This window comes from Sus scrofa, chromosome 10 (assembly GCF_054392235.1).
Source record: "Sus scrofa isolate SSC_HxYL_T2T_F1_AM1 chromosome 10, Sscrofa_HxYL_maternal_Yorkshire_Landrace_v2.0, whole genome shotgun sequence".
NCBI lineage: Eukaryota > Metazoa > Chordata > Mammalia > Artiodactyla > Suidae > Sus > Sus scrofa.
Window position 1 is genome coordinate 32,183,325 of NC_139392.1, and position 7,195 is coordinate 32,190,519.

Consider the following 7,195-nt stretch of genomic DNA (forward strand, 5'->3'; position numbering starts at 1 on the left):
AAATGACAGGCTTTTTAGCAAGTGGTGCTGGGAAAACTGGACAGCCACATGTAAATCAGTGAAACTGGAACACCATGCACAAAAATAAACTCAAATGGCTTAATGACTTAAATGTAAGACAAGACACCATCAAACTCCTAGAAGAGAACATAGGAAAAACATTCTCTGACATCAACCTTACAAATGTTTTCTCAAGATCAGACTCCCAAGGCAACAGAAATATGAGCAAAAATAAACTAATGGGACATAATCAAATTCAAAAACTTTTGGACAGCAAAGGAAACCATTAAAAAAAAAAGAAAGACAAACTACAGAATGGGAGAAAATAGTTTCAAATTATGCAACTGACAAGGGCTTAATCTCTAAAACATACAAGGTACTTATACAACTCAACAGCAAAAAAACCAACAACCCAATTGAAAAATGGGCAAAAGACCTGAATAGACATTTCTCCAAGGAAGATGGCCAACAAGCACATGACACAATACTCAACATCACAGATTATTACAGAAATGCAAATCAAAACTATCATGACATACCACCTCACACCAGTTAGAACGGCCATCATTAAGAATTGTTCAAATAACAAGTGCTGGAGGGGTCGTGGAGAAAAGGGAACCCTCCTGCACCACTGGTGGGAATGTAAGCTTGTACAGCAACTATGGAGAACAGTAGGGAGTACCTTAGAAATCTACACATAGAACTACCATGTGGTCCAGCAATCCTACTCTTGGGCATGCATCTGGACAAAACTTTCCTTGAAAAAGACACATGCACCTGCATGTTCATTTCAGTGCTATTCACAGTAGTCAAGACATGGAAATAACCTCCATGTCCATCAAAAGATGATTGGATTGAGAAGATGTGGTATATTTACACAAAGGAATAGTGCTCAGACATAAAAAGGAACAAAATAGTAACATCTGTAGCAATGTGGTTGGAACTAGAGACTCTCATACTAAGTGAAGTATGTCAGAAAGAGAAGGATAAATACCATATGATATCACATGTCTGGAATCTAATATATGTCACAAATGAACATTTTCCCAGAAGAGAAACTCATGGGCTTGGAAAACAGACTTGTGGTTGCCAAGGGGGAGGGGGCTGGGAGTGGGATGGACTGGGAATCTGGGGTTAATAGATCAAACTATTGCACTTGAAATGGATGAGCAATAAGATCTTTCTGTATAGCACTGGGAATTATATCTAGTCACTTGTAATGGAACATGATGGAACATAATGTGAGAAAAAAATATGTGTGTGTGTGTGTGTGTGTGTGTGTGTGTTTGAGACTGGGTCAGTTTGCTGTACAGGAGAAAACTGACAGAACACTGAAAACCACATGTAATAGGAACAGTAAAAATCATTATTAAAAATAAAAATAATTTTTATCAAATAATAATTTACTTACAATCTTCCTTCACTTTTTGCTCTACAGCAATGTGACCCAGCCTCCCCTACACAACCATTTTTTTTTGTTTGTTTGTTTTGTTTTCCATCAGGATCTTACCCAAGAGATAGGATAGAGTTCCCTGTGCTGTCCAGCAGGACCCCATCACACATCCATTCTAAATGTAACAGTCTGCATCTGCCAACCCTAAACTCCCCATAAGTTACCCTATATCCCCCCCACTTCCTTGAAAAATGTGTAATTTCTAAAATCAGAAAAGAGTGTAGTGGGTTGAGAATCTGACTGCAGTGGCTCCAGTCACTGAGGAGGTGAGGGTTCCATTAAATTCCTCTGTTTGGGTTCCATTAAAGACTCAGTGGTGCAGCAGCTGCAGTATAGGTCAAAGCTATGGCTTAGATTCAACTGCTTGCCCAGGAACTTCCATATTCCACAGTGGCAGCTATAAAATTTAAAAATGATAATAATAGTAATAAAATCAGAAAAGGAAAATACTATACATTGAGTCAGTCCATGATGTGATCATGTAGGTGATACATTCACAAATATACAAAGATGCATGTATTTTACCCCCAAAGTGGATGGGCACATTTACCAGAGAAAAATCCAATTTGTTCTCTTAAAGTCATAGAAAAAAACTCAAATACCTAAAAACATTCTTTTATAAGCCATACCTATTCCTACTTTTTTTTATACTATTTTGAACCCATTCCTATTATTTTTGTACTGTCTGGAAGCTTTTCAGCTTCCTTGAGATTGAAAAATGGGGCTGCCTCCTCTTTCCAATCTCAAAGATTGGTGAATGTCCATTATAGCACTGACAAAATTGCCTCCCACTTGTAACTTCATTCAACACTATGGGCCTTTAAAAGCAAAAATAAGCATTACTACAATTGTAATCTTGTACTTATCTCTCTCCCCATTGCTGACCAAAAAGAAAACACTCATAAAATATTTACTGAGAGATGAAGAAGAAAGAAAGGAGAAAGGTAAAATTAGGACTGTATTAAAGAGTAAAGAAAGACAAACGGACTTAAAATCCAAAAACTTAGTTGGAAATCTGAGGTCCACCCCTTATTAAGTATATAACATTAATGCATTATATCTCCCTGTGCTTCACTTTTTATTGGTTAAAGGAGGGATGAACATACCTATATTTAGGATTGCTGGAAGATTAAATCATTTTAAACATTGTTATTGTTATATTATTTTACAATTCTCATGGGATTATCACTAAAAAAACTTTCAAAATTGTCTCCGAACACCTTAAAAGGCAAAGATTTTGAAAACATAAGCTAACAATTGGATGAGAACAAGGACAAATGTCAAAAAGGAAGGTTCTCTAGAGATTATCACAGTATGTGAAGTCAGACAGAAAAAGACAAATATTATATGAGATCACTAACATGCAGGATCTAATTTTTAAAATCACACACACACACACACACACACACACACAAAGGAGTTCCCATTGTGGCTCAGTGGTTAACGAATCTGACTAGGAACCATGAGGTTGCAGGCTTGATCCCTGGCCTTGCTCAGTGGGTTAAGGATCCGGCATTGCTGTGAGCTGTGGTGTAGGTTGCAAATGCAGCTTGGACCTAGCATTGCTGTGACTGTGGTATAGGTCGGCGGCTGCAGCTCCAATTATATCCCTAGCCTGGGAACCTCCAGGTGCCACAGATGCAGCCCTAGAAAAGACAAAAAAAAAAAAAAAGATACAAAAGAACTTATTCAAAAACAGAAATAGAATCCAAAGATTTCTTAACCAAACTTAAGGTTACCAAAAGGGAAACAATGGGGGGAGGGATAAATTAGGTTGGAATTAACCTACACACACTACTATATATAAAATAGATAGATGACAAGGACCTAAGGTATAGCACTGGGGAGTCTATTATACTCTTTAATAACCTGTATGTGAAAAGAATCTGTTAAACATGGCTGTATGTATATGTTCAAGTGATTCACTTTGCTATACACCCAAAACTAACACAACATTATAAGTCAACTATACCCCAGTATATATATATATTTTTTATTACTCAAATCAACTTATCACATCTGTAGTTGTATAATGATCATAACAATCTGATTTCACAGGATTTCCGTCCCACAGCCCAGGCATATCCCCCCACCCCCCAAACTGTCTCCTCTGGAGACCATAAGTTTTTCAATGTCTGTGAGTCAGCATCGGTTCTGCAAAGAAGTTCTGTCTGTCCTTTTTTCAGATGCCACATGTAAGTGAAAGCATTTGAGGTTGATGTCTCATTGTATGGCTGACTTCACTTAGCATGATAGTTTCTAGGTCCATCCATGTTGCTAAAAATGCTGGTATTTCGTTATTTTTTAATGGCTGAGTAATATTCCATTGTGTATATATACCACATCTTTTGGATCCACTCCTCTGTCGATGACCATTTAGGTTGTTTCCATGTCTTAGCTATTGTAAATATTGCTTCAATGAACATTGGAGTACATGTGTCTTTGCGAGTTGTGGTTTTCTCTGGATAGATGCCCAGGAGTGAGATTGCTGGATCAAATGGTAGTTGTATGTTTAGTTTTCTGAGGAATCTCCATACTGCTTTCCACAGTGGTTGCACCAATTTACAATCCCACCAACAGTGTACTAGGGCTCCTTTTTCTCCACACCCTCCCCAGAACTTATTGTTTGTAGACTTTTGGATGATGGCCATTCTGGCTGGTGTAAGGTGGTACCTCATCATGGTTTTGATTTGCATTTCTCTAATAATGAGTGATGCTGAACATCTTTTCATGTGTTTCTCGGCTATCTGTCCCAGTATATATTTTTTTGTATTTTTGCCTTTTCTAGGGCTGCTCCCACAGCATATAGAGGTTCCCAGGCTAGGGGTCTAATTGGAACTGTAGCCACCAGCCTATGCCAGAGCCACAGAAATGCAGGATCTGAGCTGCATCTGCAACCTACACCACAGCTCAAGGCAATGCTGGATCCTTAACCCACTGAGCAAGGCCAGGGATTAAACCCACAACCTCATGGTTTCTAGTCGGATTCATTAACCACTGTGCCATGGTGGGAAGTCCTACCTCAACACTTTTTATTTTATTTTATTTTATTTAAATGTTATCAGATTAAAAAAATTGAATCAATGTATAAAAGAATCATATACATAAATATTTAATCATTGTTCAGATTACATATTTTGTGGCATTTTGTTTATTTGTTTCATTAATTCATTTTCCAAAGCCTTATTCCAATACCTAACAAATTTAGTCCTTCCAATTGTGACTCAGGATTGACTGTAGAGTTTGCTGGGAAATAGGAACTTTAATCTCAGCTCGTTATTTAAATAAAGACTTTATAGAAGGCTGTGCCTTACTAGTCTTATAAGCTCTTCACTTTTGTACCCACAATACTGCCAGCGTTAGGTATCAGAAAGCTCTTAGTAAGAGAGCAAAAGAGTGGTTATGGAGAGAGAAAGAGAGGAGAGGTGAAGAGAGGGAAAAAGAAAGGGAGAAAAGGTAAAAAAGAGAAAAAGGGAAGGAGAAAAAGAGGAGAAATGGATATGCTACAGAATCATCTAAGGAGGACATTATTAGACAGTGGTGGTATAATATTTCCAACTAGTGCTGCACTTGAATTACAAACTTTTTTCAAACTCCCTTGTTGATTGTGGCCCTAAGGATCAATATCAGCAAACAATGCCAACAAGTAAAAAAGTCATAGTTGTTCACAAATACAAAGTTGTCATGAAAAAAGTTATTTTTGGAGTTCCCATTGTGGTTTAGTGGGTTAAGAACCCAGATAGTGTCCATGAGGATGTGGGTTGGAACCCTGGCCTCACTCAGTGATCCTGCATTGTAAAGAGTAGATCACAGATGCGGTGTGGATCAAGCATTGCCATGACTGTGGCATAGGCCAGAAGCTTCAGCTATAATTGGACCCCAATCCTAGGAACTTCCATATGCTGCAGGTGCAGCCATTAAAAAAAAAAAAAAGTTATTTTTGCACAAGTCAGCATTGAGGGTTATAAACTAGAGACTTACTATCAGTTGGTCCTTTGGCAAGCTCAAAAATACTTAAATTCCATCAGAATTTTCTTCAACCCAAGGTGTGTGCAACCAGAGTTATGATAGTGTTAATTTATTGCACACTAAATAAATATATTTCCAGAAAAGAATATACTGAAGTAAAATAAAAAGAAAAATGCTGTGCTTCTTGACAGTGCTCTCCACATCCTGTGTGTCTAGGACTCCCATCCCAGCCTGACTTGTTCATGCAATAAACTCTCCCAGATGGAAGACATACTCACTTTGCATTTAAAAGGAATTTGGGTTTTGGAGAGAGGGGGACATTTCAGCAGTTCTAGCATATTCCTATTTCTATGGGACTCACATGTGTCCATAATTTTATGTTTTATGTAGAACTTGGTCTGCTAGGCCCTAAGCATGTGGCATCCATTTCTAACACTAGAAAAGTAAATCTAATTAGGAAAATCATCAGTTGATTAAAAGTGCTTTGGGTGAGAAATTTTTCTTCTATTTCTACATGGCTGCACCTGTAGCATATGGGGCTGAGTTAGAGCTGAAGCTGCCAACATTCACCACAGCTACAGTAACATTGGATCTGAGCCGTATCTGTGACCTATGCCACAGCTTGTGGCAATGCTTGATCCTTAACCCACTGTGTCCTCCTTTGCCTGCTCAGCAGAGAACACAGCTGCAGCCTCTGATACCTCTGATTTTTCATGGAAATTGTTTTCCATGAAACAATTGTTTTGCTCTAAGGCACCAGTGTTCCCCTTCCATTCCTACGTAGGAGGCCTAAAGCTAAATGGAGAAAATCAACAGAGATTCTAAGATATTAGAGTTCTAGAAGCAGTTTGCTGAGGATTCAGTATTTATTGGGTAGAGTGGTATTCCTCAGATCCAGTTAGACCATAGTTCAAGCACCACCTGGCTAGCAGTGCCTGGACCGTGCTTCTTATCCCAGTGCCTCCTGTTCCATCCTGAACCACCTGTGAATAGGTCCAGCCTGGTTCAGCTTCTCTTCCCCATCAGACTGGAAGTAATTTACACCTATGCTCCCACCCACACCTGGTGTAAGACATCCTTAAGGAAAAGTCTGTGAAGTGATTAAATAAGTAAACGCACTACAGAGAATCAATCACATATCCTTCTTTCCCAGCAGATTCCAGGACAGGGTGTATGCATTTTCTTTTTCTCTCAGCTTAGAGGTAGCCTGGGTTGTGATTAATAGTGCATGTCTTGAAAATGGATTACTGAGGTTCAAGTTTCAATTTCTCTATTTACTGGACACATGTCTTTGGACAGGTGTCTCAGTTTTTCCACCTGAAAAAATGGGGATAGAACTAGTATCCCTCTGGATATACTATGGTGAGGACTAAATGAGCAAATTCATTTCAAATGCTTAGAAATTTGCCTGAAACTATGTCTAGCCACTCATGATAGAGCATGTTAATGTGAGAAAAACAAATGTATACCTGTATGTGTAACTCGGTCACCATGCTGAACAGTAGAAAAAATTGCATTGGGGAAATGACAATTTAAAAAATTACAAAAAAAAGAAAAAGAAAAGTGCCTGGTACAGAGTAGGCCCCCAGTGCATATTCATCCCCACCTAAATGTCACTGTGCTGAGACAGATTTAATGAAATTACAAAAATTCTTTCTATGAAGATACCTAAAGGCCTGGTGTGTCTGTCTGGCAAGTGGGATGGCTCTCGAGAAATAACAGTTCTGGAGTTCCCCTTGTGGCTCAGCAGGTTAACAACCCAACTTATATCAA